This window comes from Notolepis coatsorum, assembly GCF_963971535.1.
Source record: "Notolepis coatsorum genome assembly, chromosome: 7".
Lineage (NCBI taxonomy): Eukaryota > Metazoa > Chordata > Actinopteri > Aulopiformes > Paralepididae > Notolepis > Notolepis coatsorum.
In genome coordinates, this window is record NC_140171.1 from 120,476,424 (window position 1) to 120,493,923 (window position 17,500).

General features: G+C 43.8%; 1 protein-coding gene across 2 annotated transcripts in view; it reads left to right on the forward strand.

Moving 5' to 3' along the window:
• The window catches only part of ldb1b (LIM-domain binding 1b), an 80,422-nt gene that overhangs the window by 1,333 nt on the left and 61,589 nt on the right, over window positions 1-17,500 (forward strand). The window lies entirely within an intron of this gene.

The window sequence follows — 17,500 nt, forward strand, 5'->3', positions numbered from 1 at the left end:
ACACATTCATACTAGGCAGAGTGATACTATTGTTGCTGATACTAACACTACAATACACTATCATCACAGTAATTGTGTCCTTACATTCCAATGCACTTCAAAGGTCAACTGTGTATCATATACCACTCTTCACAAGTGTCTGTTTTCTCTCTTCTGTGTCTTCATGCTCAAAGCACAGTGTTGATTTCAAATGGGCTTGTCAGGCAGTTTCACCCTACCAGTCGCCCACCAGCTCCTTCCTGGACAGCTCACAAAAAGGGAGTCACTGAGGGCGGGGGTGGGGGGGGGGGGGGGGGGGTATGAGGGGTTTGGCTAGACTGTGATCCCCTTGATCTACAGGGGATCACAGAGTAGATAAGATACACTTGCCCGTTACATCACATCTTCAATCACGGTTTCACTCAGAATCACACACACCCCTCCTCTCGTCCCCCGTGTCATTCTGTTCCACCCGTCCCTGTCCCGCGTTGAATGCCGGGCACTGAGCATATTACTGAGTGACACGTTGAGGCTAATCTCTTATCACAAGAGAACTGAGTCAAAAGAAGGTCAGGGGGACCTCTTTCACATGACAGGCTTGATAGCGCTAGTGTTTTACACTGAGCGACGCACCAATGTGCAAACTACAGTTAACAACTAATCTCTGTAGTAGTGGAACACGTGAAGGAGTCTCCGTATTCTCAGTTTTTTTTTTTATGAATCAGATTGGTTGAAAGTAAAGTTGTGAGCTCAACATGTTCTCGTTCCCTTGGAGGGATTTGTGAGAACGACATGTTGAACTTTAACAGGGTGTGTGTGTGTGTGTGTGTGTGTGTGTGTGTGTGTGTGTGTGTGTGTGTGTGTGTGTGTGTGTGTGTGTGTGTGTGTGTGTGTGTGTGTGTGTGTGTGTGTGTGTGTGTGTGTGTGTGTGTGTGTACAGGTAGTTGATCTCACCCCTGTCCTCTAACTGTACCGTCCATGCTTTCAGTTCATATCTGGAAAAAACGCCTTTCATTTGATTGACTTTATTCTGACAGAGTATAAATTCACCTATCTCAAGCCCTGCCCTCTTTTCTTGATCCTCCTTTCACAACGTTCGCTCTCTCAGACTTCCCCCGGACAAGATTTGACAGAGGGAAGTCCAAGGGAAGCAACAGTTGTGATTGGAGGACCATGAAAAGAGGGCAGGGTTTGAGATAGGTCAATTATAGCCATGGGCTGAGGTGATGGTAAATGGTGCATTTATATAGCTCTTTTATCCAACACATTCACCCGTTCACTCACACATTCACACACCGACGGCGGAGGCGACGATGCAAGGTGCCGACCTGTTCATCGGGAGCAATTAGGGGTTAAGTGTCTCGCTCAAGGACACTTTGACACGCTGCCCGGGAGGAGAGGGAATCGAACCGGGAACCTTCAGATTACCAGACGACCGCTCTACCTCCTGCGCCACTGTTGGGGAAATGTTATACTAGCCTATATTGCACCTTTTATTGGAGAAGTTTATATTACATTACATAACATAAGTATAGTTGTAATAATGATAGATGAATCAAAGCCTATCATCATTACTTGTGCAATATCTATAGTGATAATTGAAGTGACTTGTCTGTTCCGCTACTACTGATTTTGGATTGAGACACATGAGATATGGAAAATCCAAAAACATTTTTATTTTTGCCTTTCTAAATTTTTCTCCCATCCCCTAATTTATTTGGTATGCCAATTCCCCCCTGGTTGTTGTGCTGTCCTACTGTCGGTCTGGGGAGGGTGTAGACTATCACATGCCTCCTCCGATACATGTTGGGTCGCCAGGCAGCTATTACTTTTCACCTGACAGCAAGGAGTTTCATGTTATCTCCCTCAGATCCCCTCCCTGCTGAACAGGTGCTGTCACTGCTGTGACCTGTCAATTGTGACACTGCCAATTGTGTTCGTAGGGACGACTGACCAAGCCGGAGGTACCACTGATACCGGGATTTGAACCCTGGGTCTCTGCAGTGGTAGGCGAGTGCCCAAAACAATTCTAAAGTAACTGGAAACAAATCTTCCAGTGAATAACTTTACTAACTACAACTTAAAGCAGGTAAATTGTAACATAGAACAGATAGCATTTCTAAAGCAACCCTCCCAAGTCCCAAACCCCTTCTAGTGGGAGAGAAGGAGAAATAAAGTGGGTTAGAGACGGAGAGAGGTGTGTATGTGTTTGTGTGTGTGTGTGTGTGTGTGTGTGTGTGTGTGTGTGTGTGTGTGTGTGTGTGTGTGTGTGTGTGTGTGTGTGTGTGTGTGTGTGTGTGTGTGTGTGTGTGTGTGTGTGTGTGTGTGTGTCTATGTGTAGCAGGGTGGATTATCCCTACTTTATGAGAGTAGATGTACACTGTCACCAGGTAGTGGGAACGCAGCAGATCTGAGTCCGGCTGAGTCCCTGACTGTAGTGCAGGAGTATTAGAGTGGAGCTTTAGCAGAGGGAGTGGATGGGGCCTAGGAGTGGTGCGCTGGTCCTTCTTGCCCTCCAGGGCGACTTGCAGTAATTCCCCACACACCCACACTTCTCCTAATACTTCCCACACCCTCCCACACCCGGTGGCAGTAGTGATAGATGATATACTTTCTCCCCAAAGCAGTACCTTTCCTTGCTGATGAGCAGAGACCTCTCCCAATGATGTATAGGCCGTGGGTAAGAAGGGGTTAAACAATACAACACATTAACGGACACGCACACAGTGATCCCATTTAGTTTTCTTTACTGAAGCTACTCTCCTATTATTAACACAAGGCACAATGAGTAAAGCTCTTCCCACTTACACGAGGCACAATGAATAAAGCTCTTCCCACTTACACGAGGCACAATTAATAAAGCTCTTCCCGCTTACGCAACACAATGAATAAAGCTCTTCCCACTTACACGAGGCACAATGAATAAAGCTCTTCCCGCTTACGCAACACAATGAATAAAGCTCTTCCCGTTTACACAACACATTTAACCAGAAAATACAGTGGGCCCACAGTTTAAACAAAAAGCCTGTCTAAGCCGGCACTCCCCAAAATAACAAACGTCGGGGCGCCCCTAATCAATGGTACACGTGCCAGTTCAAAGTACTGATTCTCTTTGCCTCTGAAAGGGCACGCGCCGCACAAAGAGAATGTTTACCCCAGGCTCCAGCACTCGGAGTGCTCACTGTAACTGACTTGTGTGTACTTAACCAAGGGTTGGCCTGCTCCCGCAACGAATGTCCGTGTTGCGAGATGGCCGTCGAACGGTCCCGTGCTTGTCACCTGTGACAGGCAGGGGCGGGCTGGGTTGACGTTAGGCAGGCAACGGCTGGAGGTGGGTGTAGTCCGGCGACGTCCGTTGCGGGGTCCGCGGCTGCGACATGCAGGCTAAACTGTGGTGCTAGGCCTAACTGAAGCTAAACTGTGGATCGGGACGACCCCCTGTCCTCTCGCCTATACTTTAACTAAAATGCAACGTGTGCAATATCTACCACACTCTTCGGCAGTAACACGTCTGCTTCTTTGTTCACAATGTCTCTTTAGCATTAACTGGAAGCTAAGCTATCGCATACGACATTACTAACCCGCCCCGTGACGGGGGTCATATCTCGCGTGTCCTTAGTATCTAGAGCTCCGCTCTACGTGTCCGCTTGCTTCTGTGTAGAAACGATGAAGAGGCTGTCCCGCTGTCTGAGTTCTGCCTTCAGCCAGCCCTTCTTCTTCTGTTGTCTCTCCTGCCCAACGTCACACCAGCTCCCCCTGGCGGCAGTCCAGTGCATGCTCCACTATTAAATGTCAAAGTTAGGTAGGGGAGTTTACACAACGTTATCCTGAACACAGTAGAGTACAAGGAATTAGGTTAGACACATTGAATTATTGTTGGACGTATTCAGGTGTCTACATATGCATACATGTGTGTGGGTGTGTGGGGGGGGCATATAGTTCAATAAAAACTAAACTAAAAACTAAAACTAGGTGTGAAAAAAAACATTTTACTTAAAAAAAAATTAAAATAAAACTAGACTTTAGAGTTTTTTTAATATATAGTTCAAGTTCAAGTTTCAAGTTCAAGTTTGTTTATTATTTGTCAGAACAAAATACAGAATACTTTATAATGAAATTCTTGTTTCTGTAGGAGCCCCTGAGAGTGTGCTACATACAGTAAAAAGAAAGTAAGTAAAAAAAATAATATTAAGAAGTAAAAAGTAGGTAAAGTCAATATATATATATTGTGACGAGCCTGGTGGGGTTCAGACTCGCCACGGTTCAAATACAAACAAATTTGAATGTCCACACAAGAGCAATATCAATCAATAAGAATATTTATTTAATAAGGGCAGAATTCAGTTCGATAGGCAAGAGAATGGTCGTAATACAGTCCGATGGTCAAAAACACAAAACAGGCTCTCGCACAGAAAAAGGGATTGTTCAATACTCAGGGTAGTCGTCCGGTCCAGGGTCAGTACACAAGGGGGTTTCTCAGCCAGTCTAGGGTCCAGTACACAATGAACACCTTCTCGCCTTCACCTCTCCTCTCACTACCTCTCACCTTACACAACTCCGAATATCTCAATATCTCTCTCTCTATGTCACAACTCCAACCTCACCTCCACTCAACTTACTTCTGACTAACCTAGTGGCTTTGTAGTGTGTGTGTCTGGGGTGTGTGCATGTGAGATGTGGGTGAACTAATGATGCACAGGTGTGTTCTATCAGTACTAATCAGCTACCTAATTGTCTCTACTCCTTCTGTGGCAATAATATCTCCCATCCTTCACATATCCATGAGAGGGGGGTTGATATCTGCCACAATATATATATTGTATACTTATAAAACAAACTAAAATAACAGTTAATTAAAATATTTAGTCTTGGTCTTAGTCTTTAGTTTTAGTTAGGGATGCTCGATATTGGCTTTTTTACCGATACCGATATTCCGATATTGTCCAACTCTTAATTTCCGATACCGATACCGATATCAACCGATACCGATATATGCAGGGTTTCCCCCCAAAAAAACTTAATAATTTCAGGTAACTAATAATTTCACTGGATGCATTCAAAAGGCTTTCTAAATGTAAGCATTATCTGTGCAAAATATGATCATTAAAAAAGTTAAAATTAACATTACATATCTCTTGTTGTTGAATTAAACCAATATGCATACTTTTGACAATAAATAAAATAAGAATTGGTTCTTACTTGCTTGCCTGGGTAAATAAAGGTTAAATAAATGTAAAAAATATATATATATATTGTTATTGTTTTTTAATTTTTTTTTACCGATACCGATATTTTCCGATATGACATTTTACTGCCGATATCGGCCGATAATATCGGTCGGCCGATAATATCGGACATCCCTAGTTTTAGTCTTTGTAAATTTGGCAACAAGCGTTAGGAGGTATTGGTGCATATGTTTATTGAGACTGAGATGTCTCCACAACTGTGAGTCAATTTGCCTTCATAAAGTGAGTCTGTTGTTAGGAGGAGGACATGTGAGAACCCCCCATGCAGTTGAAAATAGCAGAGCAAATAGTTACACCAAACGACATGAAAGTGACTTAGGTAGGATGTCAGAGCTGTTCTGATGTGGTGTCTTTAAGTAACTTAGGTAGGATGTCAGAGCTGTTCTGATGTGGTGTCTTTAAGTGACTTAGTAGGATGTCAGAGTTGCTCTGATGTGGTGTCTTTAAGTGACTTAGGTAGGATGTCAGTGATGTTCTGATGTGGCGTCTTTAAGTGACTTAGGTAGGATGTCAGTGATGTTCTGATGTGGTGTCTTTAAGTGACTTAGGTAGGATGTCAGTGATGTTCTGATGTGGCGTCTTTAAGTGACTTAGGTAGGATGTCAGAGTTATTCTGATGTGGCGTCTTTAAGTGACTTAGGTAGGATGTCAGTGATGTTCTGATGTGGCGTCTTTAAGTGACTTAGGTAGGATGTCAGTGATGTTCTGATGTGGCGTCTTTAAGTGACTTAGGTAGGATGTCAGAGCTGTTTTTTTTTTTTTTTTTTATCTTTTTCCCCCTCCATTTTCCTCCGATTTTCTCCCATCCCAATGTTAGTCGTATGCCAATTCCCAGTCCCTTCCTGGTCGCTGCGCACTTACCCCCCACAGTCAGATCATCTGGGAGAGTGGAGGCTACCACATGCTTCCTCCGACACACGTCCAGCCAATCACCGCTTCTTTTCACCTGGCAGCGCGGATTCTCATCGAGAGGGCGTAGCGTGTGGGAGGACCACACTATCCCCCTCAAGTCCTATCCGCGCTTAGCAGGCGCCCCGACCGAACTGTAGGAGTCGCTGTTTACAACGACCCGGACCCACCCCGCCAGCTTCTCCCACCCTCTAATACAGCCAATTGTATTAGTGCAGACGGCCAGCCAAGCTGGTGACAACCCCGGAGCTGTGAGCTGGATTCGAACAGGCGAATCCAGCTCACAGCTCCGGGGTTGGTGACGAACGCAATCTCCGCTCGGCCACCTAACCGCCTTGTCAGAGCTGTTCTGTTGTGGAGTCTTTAAGTGACTTAGGTAGGATGTCAGAGTTGTTCTGGTGTGGAGTATTTTTATTTTTTTAAACTTTATTTTTTAGCGTTTATCGCTTTTCTGGTCAAGCGTGACCGACAGATACAGGGTGAAACGGGATATAGATCAGGGGAAGACATTCTGATAAATGACGGCGGGTCCGGGAATCGAACTCAGAGTCCACCAGATCCGTGACGCAGCACGGTTTTCCCCGACGCTGAAATAGCGCCGAGATATGCAGTGAGCTACTGGAGCCCCCCCTGGTGTGGAGTCTTTAAGTGACTTAGGTAGGATGTCAGTGTTGTTCTGATGTGGTGTCTTTAAGTGACTTAGGTAGGATGTCAAATGCAGAGTTGTTCTGGTGTGTAGTCTTTAAGTGACTTAGGTAGTATGTCAGAGTTGTTCTGGTGTGTACTGTGTAGTCTTTAAGTGACTTAGGGATGTCAGTTTTGTTCTGATGTGGCATCTTTAAGTGACTTAGGTAGGATGTCAGTGTTGTTCTGATGTGGTGTCTTTAAGTGACTTAAGTAGGATGTCAAAGGCAGAGTTATTCTGATGTGGCGTCTTTAAGTGACTTAGGTAGGATGTCGGTGTTGTTCTGATGTGGTGTCTTTAAGTGACTTAGGTAGGATGTCAGTGTTGTTCTGATGTGGTGTCTTTAACTCTTTCAGTGCCACGCCTGGTTTTCCGTTTTACCGCTTGAATGCCACCATCGGCGCCAATGTTAACGTTAATATCGCCTAATCTATGTTTTAAATTATGGCTATGTGTCTAATCTGCCCATCGCATTATCAAAGACTATTTTCCAGTCAGTGCTGTGAAGGCAGATTGTTTTTTTATCGCGTCGTTTCCATTTCAGAGCAGTTAGAAAAGCCCCCGTTTTGATATAAAAAACAGCTCATTCTGGAGCATTCTATGAAAATCGTCTTTTAGTGGAATATTCCACAACGTTGATATTCGTCTGCCTTTTTATGAATCGTTTTCAAAAAAACGCTAGATGATCAATATTATACGTGCACGCAAGCACATTACGGCCGCGCGCGGATAATCGCTCCGTTGATTTCCTCACAGACTTTTACAGTGAAACCGAAAGAAGACATTTCACAAAACAGCTTATAACTTCATCAAACTTACTCCGATTATCCTACCACTGATAACATAGAGTCCTTACCTGACATCAGATGGTATCCAACTGGTATATTCCAATTCCTGATCACCATTCGAAAAAATCGATACGTGTATGGATCCAACGCGACACTGTAGATCTCCATGATCCGCGGGGCTCTGAGGCTCCAGAATGAACTCTGGTAACCCCGGCTGGATCAGTGAACTGGAAAATGTGGAGTACCGGATTTTTTTCCCCATTCATTTTCATTGAGTCCATTCCAAAATCACTTATGTCATCTGGGAGACGACAGGGGGCGCTTTTTTCCACAGTGATCACCGGCGCAGCTCGGCTATACTCGGGTAGGCTCGGGTGATGCAATAATTTTTCAGATCGCAAAAAAAAAAATATTATAATAATTCCGAGAAATCTCGTGAGTGGCACGCAACCACCTATAAAAAAAACAGAGAAATCTCGTGAGTGGCACTGAAAGAGTTAAGTGACTTAAGTAGGATGTCAAAGGCAGAGTTATTCTGATGTGGCGTCTTTAAGTGACTTAGGTAGGATGTCGGTGTTGTTCTGATGTGGTGTCTTTAAGTGACTTAGGTAGGATGTCAGTTTTATTCTGATGTGGCATCTTCTCATTAGGAACGGGTGCTCCGTTCCGTCCTCGCTCCGTCCTCAAGTGCGAACCCCTCCCTCTCCCCCCTCTGATCTGCGTACACACTACAATCTCGTGTTTCGTTCCCAAGCACAATTGAGGAGAGCAACACTCTATAGTCTATATTTCTGAATGAACCAAAACAGTTACACGGGACATTTTCACTGTACCTCGGGAAGTAATGTACCAGCTAAACCTACACGATGGGTTAGATACATTATGGCCATGCCGCGCGCTAACCACATAGATTACAGACAGATAGACAAAACATATAACGAACAACGTAAAAGATAATATGCAGGGGAGCTCCAGTAGCTCACCGCGTACCTCGAGCGCTATTTCGGCGCCGGGGACAACCGTGCTCGTCACGGATCTGGGGTAGCAAGTTCGATTCCCGGACAAAGCCGTAACTTTCTCAGAGTGTCTTCCCCCCATCTGTACCCCCATTCAACCTGTTTCTCTCGGTCATTCTTGACCAGAGAAAATGCGATAAAACGCAAAAAGAGCCAGCGGAATGGCCAAAGTTTAAAAAAAAAAAAAGATAATATGCATATATATACTCGATCGGCTATAGTCCCGTTGAACATAATTATAAGCCGCGCGCTTTTTTTGGCCACGTACACCGCACGTTAAAAACACAATGGGTCACAGATGGATCAGACACTGAAAAGTCATGAGAATATGGATGCTAAAACTTTACTTACCGATTGGCAGGCTAGTTGATGGACTAACGTCAGGCTGTGTTACTGGAGGTAGTAATAGTGCGATGGGTTGTGATTGAACAACAACGTCAGGCTCCCTTGTTGTTTGGGTTATAGATGGGCTAATCGTGCCACTTTACTGTGGGTAGTGAATGATTAAACAACGGAGGGATCACTGGTTGGTTTTTGGCCGATTATGCTGTCCACTGCATCAAACCACGGAAATGTGTCCTTGTCATCAGATGAGCTGCCTGATTTGCTGATCCCGTACTTTAAGATATTGATATTGAAGCCTCATCTTCTTCACTTTTAGCTCAACATTGTTGACTGATCTGTTGTACCCATGCGCACGCAAATACTCACCAAATTGCCCATAAATATCGTCGTTTTTGTGGGTATTGTCCAGTTGTTGCTGTATGTTTTTATCTGCCCAAATTTCAAGCAAGCATGAAAGCATTACAGGTTTGCTTGCACACCACGCGCCGTTCCGACGTCAGGGACGTTGGTTCCAGTGGTTCGCACCCGAAACCACTGGAAACCTTTTCAAGCGGTCCCGGCTTGGAGCCAATCAGCGGGGGGGGGGGGGGGGGGGGCCTTCTCATCACACTTATTTTGGTGCGATCGTGCTCGGATTCGACCCCGGATGGCTAGTGGGAAAGCCCCCTAAGTGACTTAGGTAGGATGTCAGTGTTGCTCTGATGTGGCGTCTTTAAGTTACTTAGTTGTTCTGATGTGGCCTCCAGTCCTTTGCAATGTGCCAGCCCACAGTGGGCAGTGTGGTCAACCCTCTAACGGCCGTGGATGTGGCCAGAAGAAGTTTATCCAGCCACACATCCAGGATCACATTACCCTGGTGCCAGTCTAGGCCTCAGTCATTAGAGGAATGGAGTCTGAACTGACCCTGCTGTAAACTCTGGCCTTCATTTATCAACAATTCTTAGAAAGTGGTCTATTTTCATACGTAAGCACAGAATTTAGAATGTGTGTACGCACAGAAATATTGGGATTTATCAACCGTGCGTACACGGGTCCTACGCTCCTCCGTGTTGATAAATACCAATTGTTCTTACCGTCAATGCTCGTGCATGATTATCCATATATGGTAATGAAACAGCCCCTATGGGATGTGAAATAATGGACTGACCCGAGCGAACTATGAGAAACTCCACGAGCGAGATTGTTCACAGAGGCGCTGCCGAACCAAGAAGACACAACCCGTGTTATGGGATAAATAAAAGGCGGGCTTGATTTGTAGAGGCATCTATTTTGTTGTCGGTATTAGGTAGCCTATATGAATTACATATAATAGCAGCCATAGCCTACATTATGCAACAGTAACTTGTGCATATATAATAACACATGGCACAGCCCTGCGAAGCCTGCATACAGTAAACTAACTTGATCATTAATCTAGCTGTTGTATCTTTACGCTTATGAAAACATTAAATAATATGTATAGGCTATAGGCCGTCGCTTTGCATTAATAGCCTATATTCTCAAATGGCATTTATGGCTATCCGCTGTGGGCTATCTCCTCGCTGACAGACCAGTATACCTTATATCATATCATATTCATATTCATATCATAAACTATCAGCCTACCCAGCATGTAATACATTCTTTGTTAGAACTCAACTCGTTATTATTTTGCGCATAGATTGCAGAAATACGGGAACGTTTTGATTTATATTAAAAGGCTTTGACATTGTAAAACTAAATACGTGGAATTCTGTAAGCAGAATACAAGTCATATCACCCACACGATATTCTTTCTTATACAGTAGGAAGGGGGAAGAACACTATATCGTGGGTGTTCAAATGACTTGTAGTTGTATTCTGCTTACAGCTTCGAAATTCCACTTATTACGTTTAACAATGGCAAAGCCTTTAAAATATAATCAAAGCGTTCCCGTATTTCTGCAATCTATGCGCAAAATAATAACGAGTTGAGTTACGCAGAGCGCAGTCAGTGCACCCTGTATATTCCGATAACGCTATATATAAACCATGCTGCATTCATTCAGAAGGAAAGACCTATTGTTTGTTTGTTTAGCAACAAATTATTTGTTTGTTTATTTATTTGTAAACATTCGAAATAAAATTATTCATTCATTCATTCATTCTAGATGGGTGAATGGATGAATTGATGGCTAGATGGATGAATTGATGGCTGAATTGATGAATTGATGGCTAGATGGATGAATGGATTAATTGATGGCTAGATGGATTAATTGATGGCTAGATGGATGAATGGATTAATTGATGGCTAGATGGATGAATGGATGAATTGATGGCTAGATGGATGAATTTATGGCTAGATGGATGAATTGATGGCTAGATGGATGAATTGGTGGCTAGATGGATGAATGGATTAATTGATGGCTAGATGGAAGAATGGATGAATTGATGGATGAATGGATGGCTAGATGGATGAATTGATGGCTAGATGGATGAATGGATTAATTGATGGCTAGATGGATGAATGGATGGCTAGATGGATTAATGGATGGCTAGATGGATGAATGGATGAATTGATGGCTAGATGGATGAATGGATTAATTGATGGCTAGATGGATGAATGGATGGCTAGATGGATGAATGGATGAATGGATGGCTAGATGGATGAATGGATGGCTAGATGGATGAATGGATGAATTGATGGATGAATGGATGGCTAGATGGATGAATGGATGAATTGATGGCTAGATGGATGAATGGATTAATTGATGGCTAGATGGATGAATGGATGGCTAGATGGATGAATGGATGAATTGATGGATGAATGGATGGCTAGATGGATGAATGGATGAATTGATGGCTAGATGGATGAATGGATGAATAGATGGCTAGATGGACGAATTGATGGCTAGATGGATGAATGGATGGCTAGATGGATGAATGGATGAATGGATGAATTGATGGCTAGATGGATGAATGGATGGCTAGATGGATGAATTGATGGCTAGATGGATGAATGGATGGCTAGATGGATGAATGGATGGCTAGATGGATGAATTGATGGCTAGATGGATGAATGGGTGGCTAGATGGATGAATGGATGGCTAGATGGATGAATTGATGGCTAGATGGATGAATTGATGGCTAGATGGATGAATGGATGGCTAGATGGATGAATTGATGGCTAGATGGATGAATGGATGGCTAGATGGATGAATGGATGGCTAGATGGATGAATTGATGGCTAGATGGATGAATTGATGGCTAGATGGATGAATGGATGGCTAGATGGATGAATGGATGGCTAGATGGATGAATTGATGGCTAGATGGATGAATAGGACGCATGAACTAACAGTGGGCTGATTGGTGACTGTCAGGCGTCTCTGAAGACAAAGAGAAAAGGAAGATGTTGGCGCTGTGATACAGACAGAAGGGCACTAAGTCTGGTATCAGCAAGGACAAAGTCCCCAGATACACCACATGTTGTGTGCGCCTGCATAAGTGTGTGTGTGTGTATAGTGTTATATTTGTGTGAATGTACACACTGTGTGTATGCCTAAGTTCACATGACTTGTATACAATGACATGGCCACACATGGTGCGTGTGTGTGTGTGTGTGTGTGTGTGTGTGTGTGTGTGTGTGTGTGTATGTGTGTGTGTGTGTGTGTGTGTGTGTGTGTGTGTGTGCGTGCATGCGTGTGTGCGTGTGTAATCTCTGCGCAGTGCCCCGTGGCACGGAGGTAAATGCTGCCGCCTCAGCCGTTAAACGAGGCACAGTGGAGGCGGGACCGTTTGTTTAGAACCGGCCTCAGCTCTCAGCTATCTTGCGGTCAGATTGCATACTTAATGAACGTGGTCATGGAAATTTCCAAAAAAGACGTGCAGCCACACTCTCAGGCTCCACTTTTCCTCCATATTGTTCTCTCCGGTGTTTCCCTTCCGAGTCTTCCCTCTTTTCCACCATCGCCTCCTTTCTTCTCGTATTATTCTGTCTTTTCCATCTTGTTTCGATGCTGTTAGTGATGTTTGTAAAGTTCTTTTGAGTCTGGTTTGTTTTGAGCTACAGACAGTTGTCTCTTTAGAGTTATTATCCTAAAACATACTGAAGCATGGACGACCGTTACAGTGACCTTTGAAACATAAAAAATTTAAAATGGGACCCGTCATAACCGCACATACAACATTGTATGATGTATGATGAACACCGATTACAAAGGAAGCAAGTAGGGGAGAACGGGGTTGGTTGTCACACTTTTTACTCTAATATGAATTGCTCATCATCAAAACATCTTTCAATAGATAGTCATTCATCCTACATTAAACTGAAGCTTAAGATGTTGGCTTGAAATGTGTGTCCCTCTCATTTTCCAACGTATTGTAACAAAGAGGAAATTACCTATCAAAGACACTCTGACACATTGTGACAACCAACCCCGTTCTCCCCTAGTGGCAAACAGCTTCAGATAATGAGTATCCACTCATCCACCTTCAAGGAACAACAGCTGCATGACAAGCCTGTAATCCTGAAAAATTTACAAAATTAGAATAATCCACCTATTCTTAACTCAATGACTGCCACGCTGGGAACGGGATATGACTATGTGCTGCCACGCTTTAAACCAATGGAGTCGCTCACCTTGTTTGCAGGGCTATAACTATATATATATATTATAGCTATGGATGCAATACTATGGCCCATTTGACATCGAGTGTCTATCGTTCAAGATGTGAAAAAGGAATAATTTTTCCATCCATACATTCCCGTTTTATACCGTGGTCAATATAAGTATGGTTTTAGAGCGGTTTAGGGTAATTCCTGGGAGGCTAGTAATAGGCTGCGACGCATATTATACTTAATCCATTGGCATTTCGTCCCTATACACACTACAATTAAAAATTAAAATGCATATGATCGGTATATTATGTTCCATCATGAATGCATGAAAGGGGGAGGTTGTTTCTGATGAATTGATTGTCAATAACGGCATTCGTTAGTACAACAGCATACGCTGATCAGGGCGATGGCTATGAAAACAAGGCACAATCAAGCTGAAATTTACGTTAAATTGCTCTTACCTGTGGCCGGTGAGATTCCAAAAAGAATATTCCAATTATTTGATTGCCATCTGGTAGATTGTATGTCCATTTGGGCCACGACATAACCCATCACAGCATAATGAATCAGGGGTCCCCAAAACTATTCAATGCGATCGGGTAAAGCCCTCGGTCCAGGCTACTAGAAAAGTCCGCCCGGAGGAATTTCATCGATACACAGCCACATACACAGAGTCTCAAAGGGAGTGCAACATCGGCCGCATACCACCAGGCGGCAGTATTGGACTTTTGCAATCTCAGACTCATTCCCTATGGTTACACATGGCTCCCTGGATGGACAACGAAATGAAATAGCGAATAAAAGAAATAACGATCAAATAACGTATATATACGTGGTTGGCGTTCAACTAACTGGTAGTGGACTTCGTCACATGGTGCGATAAAAACCACCTGCAGCTAAATGTGGCGAAGACCAGGGAACTGGTGGTGGAGCTGGGGAGGAGGAGGAGTGCACCTGTGACCCCCGTTTCCATCAGGAGTACAAATACCTCAGTGTGCACATCGACAACAAACTGAACGGGTCAAAACACGCGGAGGCACTGTACAAGAAGGGCCAGAGCCGACTCTACTTCCTCAGAAGGCTGAGATCCTTCAATATCTGTACAAGGATGTTGAGGATGTTCTATGAGTCAGTGGTGGCGGGCGCCTTCTTGTACGCTGTGACCTGCTGGGGCAGCGGACTGAGAGCAGGGGACACAAACAGGCTGGATAAGCTGGTCAGGAAGGCCAGTAGCGTGGTTGGGGTGGAGCTGGACTCCCTAGCGAGGGTGGCGGAGAGGAGGAGCCTTGCTAAGCTCCAGGCCATCAGGGAAAACCCCTCCCACCCACTATACACAGACTTGGCTGACAGGAGGAGCATGTTCAGTGCTAGGCTCACACTACCTAAATGCAGCACTGAACGGCACAGGAAGTCCTTCATTCCAACAGCCATCAGACTATACAATGTTTCACTGTGCCTCACTGCATCACTGACAGAGAGTGACAGTTACCGGTTGAGAGAGTGAACAGTTTTAAGTACCTCGGAGTCCACATATCCGAGGACTTGACATGGACCACACACATTGACAGTGTTATCAAGAAGGCACGACAACGCCTCTACTTCCTTAGGCGCCTAAGGAAGTTCAAAGTGAGTCAGAAGATCCTCAAGAACTCAGTTAAGGCATCAGCGTTACCGTTAGCTGGTAATTACCGGTTTTTGACCGGCAAAATCTGTTTAAGTCCGACATATTTCATCTCTCCGGTCTTAATGTCCGGTGAAAATAATTCCCTGAGTCTAAGCACAATTTGATTATTTGAATTGTATTAAAATAGGCTAAAATTAAATAGCCTATGCGATGAACGAAACGATCATTACATTTGTTTCCTCGTTGCTTCTAATAATGACAACGACGTTGTCAGCGAGCGAGAGCTTAGTGCTGGGTGTGCAAACTTTTGTGAAGCTGCAGAGCCATAGCACAAGCAGCCCAATGCAGTATTCCAGCAGTACTCCAATTCAGCCATTTTCAGCCAATGTTGGGTGGGGGGCGCTGCTGTGCGGTTCCCAGAAAAGAGCCAATAACAGCTAAATCAGCTTCTCTGCAGCGCCATACTCTTTGCAAATAAGTCGTTGCGAGGTGGAGAGAGTCGTCACGCAAACCACGATAATGTTGCCATCTCTCTGCTTTCTCAGTTCTTCGCTTGATATAATTAATACAAATGTCCAATATAACGGAATTCGTTAGCTCATAAAAATGTGATTATAACAGACTGCTGTTTAGTGTCGGACCGACTGCCCACATACGCGGATAAAGTCAGCAGCAGCACGGAGTATCGAGGGACTTATTTTATTTGGAATATATTAATTAATGACTGTATACGCAAAAGTAGCCTAGTTTTAAGTAATAATATTATAAATCTACATGCCTTGAGGATGACATTCTTTATATAGCCTGCCTATCAATTGTTTTAAAGCTCAATAAACTATGACCGGAATTAATCTCATTTGTCCGGTAGATTGAAATCTTGCAGGTCACGGAGACCGGCAACAATTTTTTCTAACGGAAACCCTGTAAGGCATTCTGGAAAGATGTGACCCAGCAATTATCAAAACTCGTATATTGGAATATACCAGTACACCCCTCTGTATTGCTTTTGAATGATGTTTTTGAGTTTGCAGTAAATCCACAGCTAAAGAGATTGGTTTTATCGGGTATCACAGTAGCTAAAAAAACTGATCGCATCACGCTGGTTTCAACCGGAAAAAATGTGCCGGAAAGTTTGGTCTCTTACATATCTCGATGTGATTTATCAAGAAATATCTACAGCAAGAATTCTGGGTCTCAACGAATCCAAAATGTCAATGTGGTTAGAAGTGGTGGAGAGAATAAAAGCTAGCTTATAATGGTAGTGTCTGGTTAGGAGTGAGGGATAATGGAGGTACTATCCAAGGAGGGGTCCGGGAGGGGGGGGTTCGAGCTGGAGCATATGTGTGTAGGGTTTTAGAAAATAGGTATTAGGGGTATATCCTGTATAAGGCATTTGTATAATTGTTAATTTCGTTGGATATACACTGTATACGGTAAAATATTATTATAGTTTTTTTTTTTGTCTTGTTTCTGTACTCGCACATATTTTTTGTCACCTTGACTGTTAGTTTCATTACGCATTGTGTGTTGAGTACTGACTTTTAATAATTTTTGTTTTGCAATAATAAAAAAAAAAAAAAAAAAAAAAACTTCTACTCATGCACAATAGAGAGCATCCTGACTGGCAATATCACCTCCTGGTTTTGGAATAGCACTGCACAAGACCGTAGCAGACTACAGAGAGTGGCCCATTCAGCTGAACGCACAATTGGAGGGGGGCTTCCCACTCTCCAAGACATTTACAACAAGCGCTGTATGGGTAAGGCTAAGAGAATAATCAAAGACCCCAGCCACCCAAACAACTGCCTCTTTGAACTGCTGCAGTCAGGCAAGCGATACCGGAGTCTCATGGCAAGCACAGAGAGACTCAGAAGGAGCTTCTATCCCCAGGCCATCAGGATGCTCAATGAACAATGAACAATAACAGAACATCAAATACGCCCACAACACACACATCCACACGCATACACTCACTTTAAATAAACAACACACTGTAGCACCCACTTTACCCACTTTAGACACTAACACACACTTTATATTTATTGGCATCAATCCCATGCACCTCATTGCACATCACCACCACAAGGTGGCACCACAAGCTAAGCTATAGACCACTACACTTCCGCGTTACATTGAAATCAGGGAGGATATTGCGGGGGGAGCATATGAATGAATGTGGATCAGAGCCGTGATGTAAGTGGTTGCCGATACGGCTGTGGGGGTGCTAGAGACATGATCGAATAGACGTTTATGCGCCTCAATCTCCTGAACACGGCGTGACCCATTCCTAATCGATCAGAACTAAATCGTCAGAGAAAAAGCCCATTTTA